We start from the raw sequence: 14,173 nt of genomic DNA, 5'->3' as shown, positions 1-14,173 counted from the left end.
TGGAAAAATAAAGGAACAAGTTAACGTACAAAGAAAGCAGTAAGCATTGACGTATAAATAATTGACAACCCTGGACAGATTCAAAATGACGCATGACACTTAAACCTTGAAGCAGTAATAAGGAAATAGCTTATAATAAAAGCACAATTACTTAAAGCGACAGACCTAAAAAGTGGCGTGTATATAGTAATTAAGTTTCTCTTGTACAGTACTGACCCAGGACATGAGTATAATCTTTCCTCAGTTTTGAAAATATGCTACACATGTTGCAGTTTTCAGTGCCTTGTGGATTTACCTGTGCAAGAAAACAGCATCTGAATGTAAAATAACACGGTACCTGATGGTTGGAACCACATGATTAGAGATGTCTTTGACAGGTTAATAAAAAGTAGTCTAAATCTTAAGTTGTCCGTTAGGACACCATTTTCAGACCTACTCTAAGTAGTAAGCTATGATTTAGAAAATTATCTAATTATAGAAAATGGCTAACAGGCAGTGGAACCACTTATAAAACCAACAAAATGGGTATTACAAAGTCAGCTGGACAAAAGCAGCTGTATATACATGTGTATGTATGAGGGAACTTCAAAAAGTTCATGGAAAATGCATATTATTAAAAAAGCTATTCATGCATTTCAACAAATGTTTGCACCAAAATAAACTCATACTAATTGGTTATAACGCATCTGAACAAAATCTGCTTTGAAGCACTAAGAAGATAAGACGTCAAGTTAAAGGCTGGGATCGGGGCTCACACCTGTCTTCCTAACACTCTGGGAGGCCAAGGCAGGAGGATTACTTGAGACCAGGAGTTTGAGGTGAGCCTGAGCAAAAGTGAGACCCCCATTTCCACTAAAGTAGAAAAATTAGCTGGGCATGGTGGCGGGGGCCTGTAGTCCCAGCTACTTGGGAGGAGGAGGATCATTTGATCCCAGAAGTTTGAGGCTACTAGGAGCTAGGCTGAGGCCACTGCACTCTACCCCAGGTAACGAAGGGAGGCTCTGTCTCTAAACAATTTGAAAAGAGCCCCTAACAGAAGAACTAGTTTTGCTGAAATTGTAGCAAGAACAATCATCAAATTTATGGTGAAGCATGGGTGGGACAATGGTGAAATCATTGATGCTTTAGGAAAAGTTTACAAGGACCATTTCTCCCCCGAATCAGTGGTTTACAGATAGAAAAGTTGTTTAAGAAGGACAAGACAATGATGAGGGTGAAGTCCACAGCAGCAGACCATCCACATTGGTGTGTGAGGAAAATTTACTCTTGGTCATTCCCTAACTGAAGAGGACGACGGACAATTAACCACAGAAGCAACAGCTAACACCACGCTATCAATAGGTTCAGCTTATACAATTGCAACTGAAAAACTCAAGTCAAGCAAACTTTCTACTAGATGGATGCCTAAACTTTTGTACCCAGATCAGCTGGAGACAAAAGTGAAGCTTACAGTACTGATTTGGTGCTTTCTGACTTATTTTTGTTCCCCAATCTCAAATCTATGTTATGTGTTTATGTGTGTGTGTGTACCTAAAGGCCTCCTATTATTCTTCAGTTAGTGAGGTAAAAACGACTGCACTGACATAGTTGAAGTTCCAGGACCTTCCGCTGTTTAGGGATGGCCTGAATGGCTGGAATCGTTACTTTCTGAAGTGTCCTTGCTTCCCCGTGCTCATCGGCACGAGTGTCTATCATACGCACAGTGCTGGTACTACTTGGTTCGTCTGTTCAGTTACAGCGAGAGGGGTGTAAAACCATTCATGCACTCATGTCTTTTCATATATTTAACATAATTTTGTATTATTTTTCCAATATTCTAGAGATTCCGTTTAAGGAATCCACTCCCAGCATTTGCTAGTAAGTTGTATAGAAATATAACAAACACACTTTCCCTTTTAAAAAAATAATAAATAATACAATGAAATTTTCAACATTGATCTTACAAGATAAAATTGAGTCGGTCGTCTCTGGAGTGCTTAATTTTTTCTAAGTTTAACTGCAGCGTTACAAAAAGAGAGAAAAGTAAAAGGAAAGAATAGACAGAGGTTTGAAGATAGATGGAAAATAAAGTTATTCTACATTTCACTTTATAAAAAGAACAGGGAAATCTGGGGCTCCACAGTAAATGACCTTCACTCTCCTGGGTCAGTTTCCAGCTGTCTTGGCTCTGGCAAGGTATAAGCACTGAAATAACTAACAATAGTCACTATTTTAATCTGCTTTAAGCCATTTGGAGATTTTCTCTATGGTTTAGAAAGTCTGGGATATGAATGTCCAGGCATGAATCAGGTTAGATGCCATAAGGAAGTTTAGGGATTGGTGGGATTTAATTTCATTTGAGTAATATTAATGGCCACGAGCATCATTCCTCTGCACTATACTAACCACCACACCCTGAAAAATAGTCTCACTCAACATGTAGATAGGTCGATTTTCTTAGCAGTTTTTCTTGCTTGGACAGATTTATATATTCTGGTAAAATCACATGACTTTTTGCCATATTTAAAAACGGGTGAAATTATAATTGCATTAATAAGATACTGGCATTATGCCAGGTGCTCCTGAGTCCTTTGCTTGTAGTATTTCATATACCTTTCAATGTTACTACACCCTCATTTTGCAGATCAAAAAGGTGTTATGGATCCATTAATCTCATAAACCCACTTGACCTCTTTCCACCACGATCTGTCAGTCACACAGGAATTAAAATTCTATTATAACCAACTAAACTCATAAATAATTTGTAGATATAATATGAACAGTTATTTTTAAAATAATTGATAATACCCTGGGGGTTGTAAAGAAGTAAATTCTATTAACAGCATTGATTAGTCTTCATTAAGTCTTCTCCGGCCCGTGTTTATTCCCTTCTTTACCCTAATGTTGGTCTGTACAACCCATTTCATATTGTTCTCTCTGTGGTGTCCTTGTTCAACCCACTCCTTCCAGACTGGGAAGAAAGACCATTATCAAAACAGGGTACTCAATAGGCTGACTTGGTTAAATCATTCCATCTTAAGTATTCAACAAAGTGAGGTAACAACATACAGGCATGACATTTCCTATGGCTGGTTGGATGACTGGCTAAATCAGGGAGAGAATCCACACCTCCAGCTCCCATTCACTGCAACAAGCTGCTTGCCCCCTTGGGATTACTGCCCCTGCCTTTGGCTTCTATTGCTTTACACACATTTGCCACCAGTATTTCTTGACTCAATATATACTTCAATACTTAGTAATAATACAAAATTTTAAAATTTCACATCAGAGTCAAAGATGTCATCTTACCCAAATTCCTCATTTAAGGAACTGAGACCAAGAGTAATAAAGAAACCAGAGTTCAATGTTTGCCTTTTTAATTTTTTATTTCACATTATGCAATAACTTACAAATAATAAAAACCTGCACAAATACCAGTTAATACTACAGCACCTGTTTTGACCATTATTTAGATTTTGCCTTTGGTTTGTTCAGATTTTAGTGTCAGTTGCTTGGGTTTCTAATAATTCTACTCGCCTCTTACTAGTACCAAAAAAATCTGACAGACTAAATTCAATTTAAAGTAATGCAAGTTTTTTCCTAATTTCACCAACCTCTTACTGCTTCAAAAATGAGAATAAATTTATCTTGGCTTTTGCCACTGTTGTAGCTAAACATACTTCTGGAATTTGAAAATATGTAATTAAAAATATTTTGACTGCTAGGAAAATATAGCCCTTTTATAATGATATTCCTTAAAGTTTCCTAATCATATAAAATTCAATATAAAGTTGAGTGAGGGGAGAAAAAAATCAAAGTAAGTTTAATAGACTAAAAGTTTTCTCATATCCCTAAGGGAAAATAAAGATATATTTACATTTGAAATACTTGACCTCAATCCCTAGAAAGCTGTATGTGATCTTTATGGCCAAGTAACCAAGAAATTTGAAGCTTGTTATAAGAAAGAAGCAAACCACTTAGTAGAAGGGGAAAAACTTAAATAAAGATCCATAAATGTACATCTACAGTGGTGAGTAATTTTTTCAATATATGTTTTCATTGATTAGATGAAAACCATAAATCCTCAAAGACGTCAACAGATACTTGAAATAATCAAGTCTCTAGAATTAAGCAGTAAATAATAGTTCTCTGCATCCCAGGCAGGGTCAATAGCCTTCAACAAGCTACCAGTGATGCAGCTATTCTCCCTAGAACACATGTAGCTCCCCGGTGACAATTTTAGGTAAACCTGATCTTTGACTATATAGTGTAATTGGCTTTAATTTAAGGATTTTTCTTTTACTCTGTGACTTCTACCCATGAGAGTGAAAGCCAGCAAAGCTAGGCTAATTTGCATTCTGAAATTTCATTCTGTGTTTTTATTTTCCTTTGGAGGGTTCTTGTTACAGAAGAGCTTCATTAACTTAATTAGGCATGATCCAGTGGGCCCATACAAATGAGGCTAGCCACAGTGTCTTTAGAATGGACAAAAATAAGAAGCCAGCTGTAGTCTTTATATTTTGAAGAAAATCTTACCAGCTGACACTTCTTTGTGTCACAGTCACATTAAGCTTGTGACAACTGCAATAACCAAAACATGTTTTGGAAATCTTAGTCTGCAGCACCACAAAACAAAAAAATACGACAGTGGATGGGGAATGAACTATTTCTTCAACCACAATTTTTTATAGTCCTCAAGTTCTTTGTTTAAAAACATAAATAATAATCCTTTGGCAGCAATATATTCATATATCAATCTATAACGATTAAAGTGGAATTGTAGATTCCATATGCGTTTGAAGGGACCAGGTATTGAAAAACACCCAGAAGGAAAGATATTTTCCTTTTCTTCTAAATAACAGATGAATGTGCATATGCACACGCTAAATAACATTAGACAATGGAAAGAACACCAGATCCTCCCTGTCCTGTGGCCTTAGAAATTTGTGGATTTTGCCTTAGTTTCTTCATCAATCAGCAGGAATAATGACAACCCTCATTCTTATTAAGAAGAGGCTAGGGCGCCAGCCACAGACAAGAGCTGGCGGGTTCAAATCCAGCCTGGACTTGCCAAACAACAATGAGAACTACAACCAAAAAATAGCTGGGCATTGTGGTAGTCCCAGCTACTTGGGAGGCTGAGGCAAGAGAATCGCTTAAGCCCAAGAGCTTGAGGTTGCTGTGAGCTGTGATGCCACAGCACTCTACTGAGGGTGACATAGCGGGACTCTGTCTCAAAAAAAAAAAAAGACTTTTTAGGTAACTCACCTGAAGAATCATTTGGGTGATTGTGAAAATAGAGATTTGTGGGCCATATTTCAGACCAGCTGAATCAGAATTTCCATTGAGAAGCCTAGGAAATTGTATTTTTATACAAGTTATTCTTACCGGTTGCTATAAATGAACATATAAACTATCAAAGCTCTATAGAAAATCTCAGGGATACGTTTATGACCTCAAAATTATGCAGAATTTCCTCAAAGTTTTACTTGGTGGAAACAAGTATATTTACAGGAATTTATTTTGGTTAACCTTTACATTGTGAGGAACAGCTGTGCTAAACAAATCAACCAAATGAGCTCTTTCAGGAAGCTAAACATAATTCTCTTCTGCTTGTGGGATAAGCATAACTTTTTACTGACAAACACAAGAAGTCGCATCTCACACAATAACATTTAAAGTGGTAAAATACTCTACAAATGGTTCTCATGAATCTTGGGATTAAATAATAAAAACTTAAGTATAACTGCAGTTCCTTTCAGACTGGTCTCCCGATTCTTTATGAATATATCCTCAGGAAACACAAGAAATTTGGAAGAAAAAAATATGACATCCCTCCAACCTAATTTTAATAATGATCTGAGTTAATAATGTTGAAAATAAGATGGTCCTTGGAATGGGGATTGACTGTCACCAGAAGCTATTTGTGACTTACAAACTGGAACATGGAGTTCAGAACACAATCCAATTTCTCTAGATGACAGTGAGTTCCCGGCAGAGGTTGTTCCTCTCCAGAAACCTGCCTCGGATGGCATGCTGGTACTTGGAAGCTTTGGCATGTCTACCACCTCAGAAATCAACAAAGTCATGCTTCCATCTGAATGAGAAACTTGACACGTTCTTCTCACTCCTGACTACACCCAAACACCCTGTTACAAGATTTTGTAGAGTGCAGTGAACGCAATTAAGGTCTCATGGTGGCTAGCTGCAATTTCAAATGCACGCTCCTACATTTGGGAAATGTAAATTGAGAAATCTTCTAGATGTGAATCATGTGTAAACAATACATTTTTGCTTTCATGTGGTCAACTAATAATGACTGGTCATAGGGAACAAAGATTTCTGGGGTTATGACCTTTGTTTTTCGCAAACGAAATATAGCTGCACTTTAGGGTATAAAGACATTGGTCAGTCTTAGAGAGCTGGAATTGATTTTATTATGGCTGATAATGGAAACCAGATGGTCAGAATGTCTGCAACAGATATAGCCTCCCCTATGCCAAGCTGCAAAATAGCTCGAGAAAAAAGAAAGTTCTTAACACAACATAAAAGATCTGCAGGGGTGACAGAATTGTGGGCTTCTGAGAATAATGGCTTGTTCTGTACTAGGTTGATCATACCTTCCAAAAGATTGTATCTAGAGAACACGTGCCCTATCATGTGTCATCCTAAAATATGTGTGAGCAGATTCATGAGAGGTGTGCAAGAAGCTGTGGCCAAGCTTCTCAGGCTTTTGTCCTTTCCATTTGTGGATGATGGTTCACCAAGTTTTCCATACTTCCCCTCCCAGAGGTTTTATTTTTACATTTAAAGCCTATAGCTGCTGTCCCACCCTGCAACCCACACACAGTAAGGACACTGCGATCACTAACTGGCACCACAGAGGAGGGCAGTGGACGTTTTCAATCAAATGAAAGAGTCATAGGAACTCCAGAAGTGTTTCTTTGGTGTAAGAGCAGGGGTCACAAAGGCATAGAGATGGTAAATAGAAAATATACCAGAGGCCTGTATCCAAACATACTAAGCTACAAACCAAATAGCAGGATGATTCTGAATAAAATCAAAGTAGGTAATTAGTTTCCTATTGCTGCTCTAACTAGCTCCACAAACTTGATAGCTAAAAACAAAAACACATGTTATCTTAAAGTTTTGCAGGTCCGAAGTCCCATATGCGATGCACTGAGTTACAGCGAGGTGCTGGCAGGACTACAGTGCTCTGCAGAGGGTCTAGGCAACAACCCATTTCCTTGCATTTTCCAGCAGAGGTTGCCTGCACTTCTTGACTTGGGATGCCTTACCATATTCCAGGCTAGCAAAGGCCAATTATCTGTCTCATTCTGTTTCATTCCACTTGCCTTCCACTTAAGCACTCTTGTGATTGCACTGGACTCACCTGGATGAGTCAGACTAATTGCCATATCATGAGGTCAGCTGATTTGTAACATTAATTCCACCAGCAACCTTAATTTCTCTTTGGCTTATGCATTCACAAAGTTCCAAAGATTAGGACCTCGGCACCTCTGGGAGGGGGCAGGTTGGGGGCTTTATTCAGTTTACTGAAAAATGAAAATCATATTTTGCTACTGCTCTGTGGATGGTTAAAACTTCTTCAAAGGAAGACACATCTGTATGTCTCAGGAGGGAGAGTTCATTCACCTCACTTTGACTTCAGTGCCTTCTATTCACTGATCAAGGTGGTTCTTTGTTGGCAATTCTGATTTAATTTTCAAAAGATAACTGCTTGATTGCAATCAAAATCGAACAGAATAATTTATGAAAAATGGAAACAAAAGGAGAAAGAATGTGGGAGGAGGTGGACAGTTTCCAAGTGATTTAATTGAAGATTATTTTAAGATTTTCTAAAGCTCAGATTCATAAGGATAAGTCTAGTTGACTAAAGTACCACATTTGAGAGTAACGAAAAAGTTGCCATTCCACAAGCCTACACAGCAAACCAAACTAGGAAGAACAACCTCACTAACATATCACAGAATTTCAGATTAAACAAGGCAACTCTACGTCATTTACAACTCTAAATCAAGCTTTAAATTTGAACTCTTTATTCACTTTGTCACATTTTAACTATATAGAATAAACTATATAGATAAGCTATATAGTTTTCAGTCTAAAGAGCTGAGTAGTAGTCAGTAAGTTTAATTCTCTTCCTCCAAGTTTAGATTTGATACAAGTAGCACAAATTTCTGGGCAAAGGAAGAATAAATTTGAGACAGCTAGTTGTTAGCTACATAGTGTTAAGTGTACCATCCTAATATATATCCATCATAATAATTTTGCAATGAAGTTCATGGGCTCATAAAGTATCAAAATAGAGTGACGTTTAACAAGGAAACTTACATTTTAAAAGAATTCTCTCAACAGTCAAATAGGAGTTATTGACCAACAGATCTTCCACCAAACTAAACCCTTCTAGATACATTCAAACAACTCTCCTGTTAGGCTCTTCTTGGAGGTTAACTCCTTACACAATCACTCAAACTCAAAGTACTCTCCACAATTCTATCCATTGAGATAAAACCTGAGGAGGTCATATATAATATCCTTTCTCCTTTAGCTTACTAAACTTTAAAACCAGTCCAGCTTCTTGTGTGTCAGTGATAATAAACAAAGTGCACACTGCTCATAAGGAAGCAGAGTTGACCCTTAAGTGAGTAACTGCTTGTCATTCCCACCCAAGGGCTGGAATAGCTCTAAGAATGAGCACTGCTCATTCTTCGTGGATATACCAAGGATTGCACATCCTTCATTTTGATTAGTGTGAACATCAGGGGCATTCACACTTGAGATATTGACTGCCTTGACTTCATAGTTCCTTAATGCATCTCAGCCACATAATAAGCAGGTTCCCTGAAGTCTTTTCTTTATGACAAAGGTTGAACTGCCTGGTTACTGTGTGGTGGACACTGGGATGATTAGTGCCTTGAAGCACACAAAGGTGATTGTGCTTGAAGATCTTGGCTCAGTGCCTCAAAGGTAACAAATACTTACGATATAACAAGCTAACGGAGCTAGTACATAACTCTGCTCAAAGAAGTCAAGGAAAAGTGGTAGCATTTGAATTGCACCTTGAGGGATTGGGTAGAAGTTTGGCAGAGAGAATAAGGAAAAATAATACAGCCAAATCTGAAGGCAATTCCCCACGGCCTTAAATAAGTACTATTACATTTCTGACGAGGATGATTTGTTGATGCGAAAGGAAGACATGGGGAATGAACAGAAGGCAATGCTGGAAAGGCAGGCTGAGATGAAACTAGGAAAACCTTACTTGTTCTCAATGTTGAGGACTTCATTATTTTCTTCTTCTTTTTTTTTTTTTTTGGAGACAGAGTCTCACTCTGTTGCCCCAGGCTACAGTGCGGTAGGGTCACAGCTCACAGCAACCTCAAACTCCTAGGCTCAAGCAATCCTCTTGCCTCAGCTCCCGCCACCGTGCCTGAGATAGTTTTTCTATTTTTAGTAGAGACAGGGTCTCTCTTGCTCTAGAGCAGCGGTTCTCAACCTGTGGGTCGCCATCCACAGGAACTGTATTAAAGGTTCCTGGCATTAGGAAGGTTGAGAACCACTGTTCTAGAGCTCAAGCAATCCACTGGCCTTGGCCTCCTGGGGTACTAGGATTACAAGCGTGAGCCATCATGCCCGGCCATGGAGACTCTTTTGGAAAATCATGCCTAAAGTAGAGTCTGAAAATTAAGTAAGAAGCAAAATTCTAAACTAAAATTATCTGACTTAAAATGGGGCTTGCATGATGGATGATTATCTTCTGTAAGGTCAAGTTTTGCTAAGAACAGTAGGATGTAAACTTTAGCACCTCAGATGAAAGATGCTTGACTACAAATTCATAATTTATCTATGGTCTCCCTGGACTATTTGGTTTTAATTCCTAGAAAGCGGTATGAAACAGCATGTATACAGACTTGGTGAAAGTCCACATGCTGTTTATTGTAAACTTGCCTTTTTATACTGTTTTTGCTTTTAAGTATAAAGCCGATTTCCAGACTATAAATGTGTAGATATAACTACTGTATCTTCTTACAAGGACATTGACTCCTTCTTGTAAACTCCTAATTCCTTGAATTATTGCAGGAGAAACATGTTACCAATGTTGTATAGGCACTGGTACTTCACTGGTAGAAATGCCTTGAGATACAAGAATGGAAGAAAAAGTATCCAATGTACTCAGCCCTACTATGAAACTAATTTATGGCTTTCACATGAAAGCTATAACCCAGTTATAACCTAAGAATAGGGGGAAGGGGGAAAGGGAGGGGAGGGAGGGGGGAGGGGGGAGGAAGGAGGGGAATTGGTGGGATTACACCTGCGGTGGATCTTAACAAGGGTATATGTGAAACTTAGTAAATGCAGAATGTAAATGTCTTAAAATAATAACTAGGAAAATGCCAGGAAGGCTATGTTAACGAGTGTGATGAAGATGTGTCAAACGGTCTATAAAACCAGTGTATGGTGCCCCATGATTGCATTAATGCACACAGCTATGATTTAATAATAATAATAATAATAATAATAACAAAAAAGAAATGCCTTGAGATAACTGATTCTTTATTGGGATGGAACACTGTATATTAAAAGGTTTTGAGGCCACATCCTTAAGAGGAGGAGTGGCATATTTTCAATGAAAGAACCATATAAAACTTTAGAAAATAACAACTTCCTGGCTCTGCGCCTGTAGTACAGTGGTTACAGCACCAGCCACATACATGGAGGGTGGTAGGTTTGAACCCGGCCTGGGACAGCGAAATAAAAAAATAGCCAGACATTGTGGTGGGCACCTATAGTCCCAGCTACTTGGGAGGCTGAGGCAAGAGACTCGCTTAAGCCCAGGAGTTTGAGGTTACTGTGAGCTGTGACACCATGGCACTCTACTGAGGGTGACATACTGAGAGACTGTATCAAAAAAAAAAAAAAAAAAACAACTTCTAGAAACAGCAAACACATATTGTGAGTGCTCGTGAAGACCACAGCACCTTTAGCAAACAGCCTATAGAGAAAGATCATAGGTGGAAAAATGGATGCAAAAACATTAGAAACAACTTCCACCTTTTTTTTTTTTTTTTTGTCTGACCATCTCATTGAACCACTGACTCTCAAAGAATGAGCCCTGGAAACCTAGCGAGACCTCTGTCCCAGTAGGATACACATATATACAGATCTCATATATAAACCTAGAGTAGAGATGCAATTGATATTGAAGATGTTGAAGATCCTTCTTCAGTACTGGAAAAGATACCATACTCATGTAATACCTATCATCCACTAATTCCCATTAGTTCCTGCGTCTTTTTCTGGATTTGTTTGACACATAGAACAATGTATTATAGAATAAGTCTAATCTCTATTCTATAATCACTACTTACCAATACTCAATTACTTTAAATGTTTTATCTTCTGCTCCAATGTCTTCTGTTTTTAAATACAAAATGAAAATCAAATATACAAAAAACCCTTTTTATTGCAAAAACTTTTTCACAATAGAAAACTTATAAAGAAATGTCAAGAAATTACAAGGTTTACCTCATTAAATATATCTTGGCTGACCATTTTGTAACCATTCCCTAACTATGAAAACATTTGGCAGAAACACATATCAGAATTCAAATATACAATATAAATTCTGGCAAAAAACTCCATAGTATATTGAAAAATCCTCTTAAAAAAGTTTAAGAGTTTAGAACTGACTTTTTAAAATATATTATAAATTATATGGAACAGATTTTAAGATAAAATGTGTGAAAAGATTGTGGGCATTAGACAGAGCTAAGGCAGGAGAGATCACATGATATGCTTACTCTGAAAAAAATAAAAAGAATTTAAAAAGAAGGCTGGGTGCAATGGCTCACACCTGTAATCTTAGCACTCTGGGAGGCTGAGGCGGGTGGACTGCCTGAGCTCAGTAGTTTGAGACCAGCCTGAGCAAGAATGAGACCGTGTCTCTAAGTAAGCCAGGCATTGTGGCAGGTACCTGTAGTCCCAGCTACTTGGGAGGCTGAGACAAGAGGATGACTTGAGCTCAAGAGTTTGAGGTTGCTGTGAGCTGTGATGCCACAGCACTCTACCAAGGGCAACAAAGTGAGATTCTGTCTCCAAAAAAGAAGAAAAAGAAAGAAAGAATTTAAAAAGAGTAGAAATAGAAGGATCAGACAAATCTTTCAGTGGAGAGCCAGATAGTCAATCAGAGCCGACTTGAAGATAAATCTATGTTCAGAAAGCCATGGTAGTCTTTAGTACCACATAGGGGCACTGAGTGCTTACAGGAAGTAAAACAACAGTACTGGTGTGGTATTTAAACCCTTGTACTATAATTATCATCTGGTTATATGACAAGAGTAGAGAAAAACAATACACACCCAGCTCTTTCATGTACATCTCTATATGTATAGATACGTACATATGTATGCATGTATGTATATACATATATATATATATATATCCTTACATAATCTTTCATATATAGAAACACTACGAGCCAAAGTCTGGTAGAGCTACTAGCAGTAATTTAAGAAAGCATAAGGATAAACGATTTGTAGTGAGAAAGTTTGATTTTTTTTAACATTTATTATATAAAGTGTATTTCAAAGTTGATTTAATTCAACAAACATCTCTTTTTAAAATTATTTACTATGTTTCATGTACTGGTGGTCATAAAGATAAATCAGAAGGTGCTCTTCAAAGAGCATACAACCTAATTTAAAAATAAAAAAGTAAAGTTAACTAATCAGTGTTGTTGATTTTTAAAAAAACTTTCAGCTCTATATTCATTTCTTTAAATGGTATAAGTTAGTATATACTCTAGAGTAGACACCTTCGTTATCTACAACAGATGTAATTCTGTGCTGTGCCTACACCGTTGTACGTAACTTCTAATTGCAGGGTGATGTTCCTAAAAAGGAATAAAAGGATGATTGAGGACTTTATTTACTCATTATTTATTTTGTGAGACAGAATCTCACTCTGTCACTCAGGCTGGAGTACAGTGGCATGATCATTGCTCACTGTAACCTCTAACTCCTGAACTCAAGTGATTCCTCTTCCTCAGTCTCCCAAAATAATAATTACTTTTAAGTCACTCTGGGAAAGATCTGAAAAAATTGCCAAGATCCATAATATTTTACGTTATTCAACCAAATGTATATTATAGTAGAGTTCATCACTAGCATAAAAAGAAAAAAATACATATGACAGAGGCTTCCAGAGAGCAGAAGCAACCTGGAAAGTGAGTAACAAAAATCTCAGTGATTGTGAAGAATGAGGCTGGATCACATACATCTGACGGTTGGCTATTTTAAGGAAGAAACTATAGCTTAATCAAGACATTATGATCAAGTTAAAAGAAGTATTTGCAGTATATATATGTAATAGTACTAGGATATGTATACACATCAACTACATTTAATAAAGTCTAGATTAAGAGACCTAAATAATCCTACCATATCTAATCCCTATCTAAGCTACGCAATGCAAATAAAACAACAATAAACAGTATGAAAAAAGCAGCTTTACTATGTAAGGTGTTGGGAACCCAAGTAAAATTATGATAGCTTTAGTTTTTAACAGTCTATGACTGGACTCAATTTGACACATTTATTAAATGGTTCATGCAATTTTTAGCTAAATATCTAACAAGATGTCATCCTAAAACCTCATGTTCCTATGTTACTGTGCTGTTAATAGCAACAGCTTGCAAAGATTTATGGTTTCTATTAATTAAACTAAAAAAATATGGTAGATTTGCCCAAAGAAATCAATTGTAACAGGCAAAAGCAAGTATATTTTTTAAATAGCAATCATACATTACAAATGACTGTCACTATTAATTCCTTCTTTTCATCTATCCCCAAAGTGAAGGGTAAAAGGCAAATCTTTACTAGATTTAACCCTGGAAGAACAGTTAATACTCTACGTGGCTTACAGGGATCCTTAGTTTAACCTCAAAAACTGGAAAGAAAGAAGACAAAGCATTAAGATAGAAATAACATTCAAATGTGTAACCTTCTACCTTTTCCTTTTTTTGTAAAGTAAGTTTTCTCCTCTTCACCAGTTACATTTCCGTTCAGGGAAACCTAGTATATTTATGACTTGCAGCATTTAGGCTTGGTGTGTTTAATCATTTACATACTTGTTCACACATTTTTCCTTGTTCCAGAAAGAATTCAGCTTCTTT

The 14,173-nt window shown here is 37.2% G+C and overlaps 1 protein-coding gene across 29 annotated transcripts in view; it reads right to left on the bottom strand.

The window, feature by feature from the left end:
• Positions 1–14,173, bottom strand: part of PTPRD (protein tyrosine phosphatase receptor type D) — a 2,247,062-nt gene that overhangs the window by 257,797 nt on the left and 1,975,092 nt on the right. The gene's annotated exons all lie outside the window — the stretch shown is intronic.

The sequence above is a fragment of the Nycticebus coucang genome, chromosome 2 (assembly GCF_027406575.1).
Source record: "Nycticebus coucang isolate mNycCou1 chromosome 2, mNycCou1.pri, whole genome shotgun sequence".
In the NCBI taxonomy this organism is placed as follows: domain Eukaryota; kingdom Metazoa; phylum Chordata; class Mammalia; order Primates; family Lorisidae; genus Nycticebus; species Nycticebus coucang.
The sequence above is the reverse complement of the archived record's forward strand: the minus strand, read 5'-3'. Positions and strand labels throughout refer to the sequence as shown.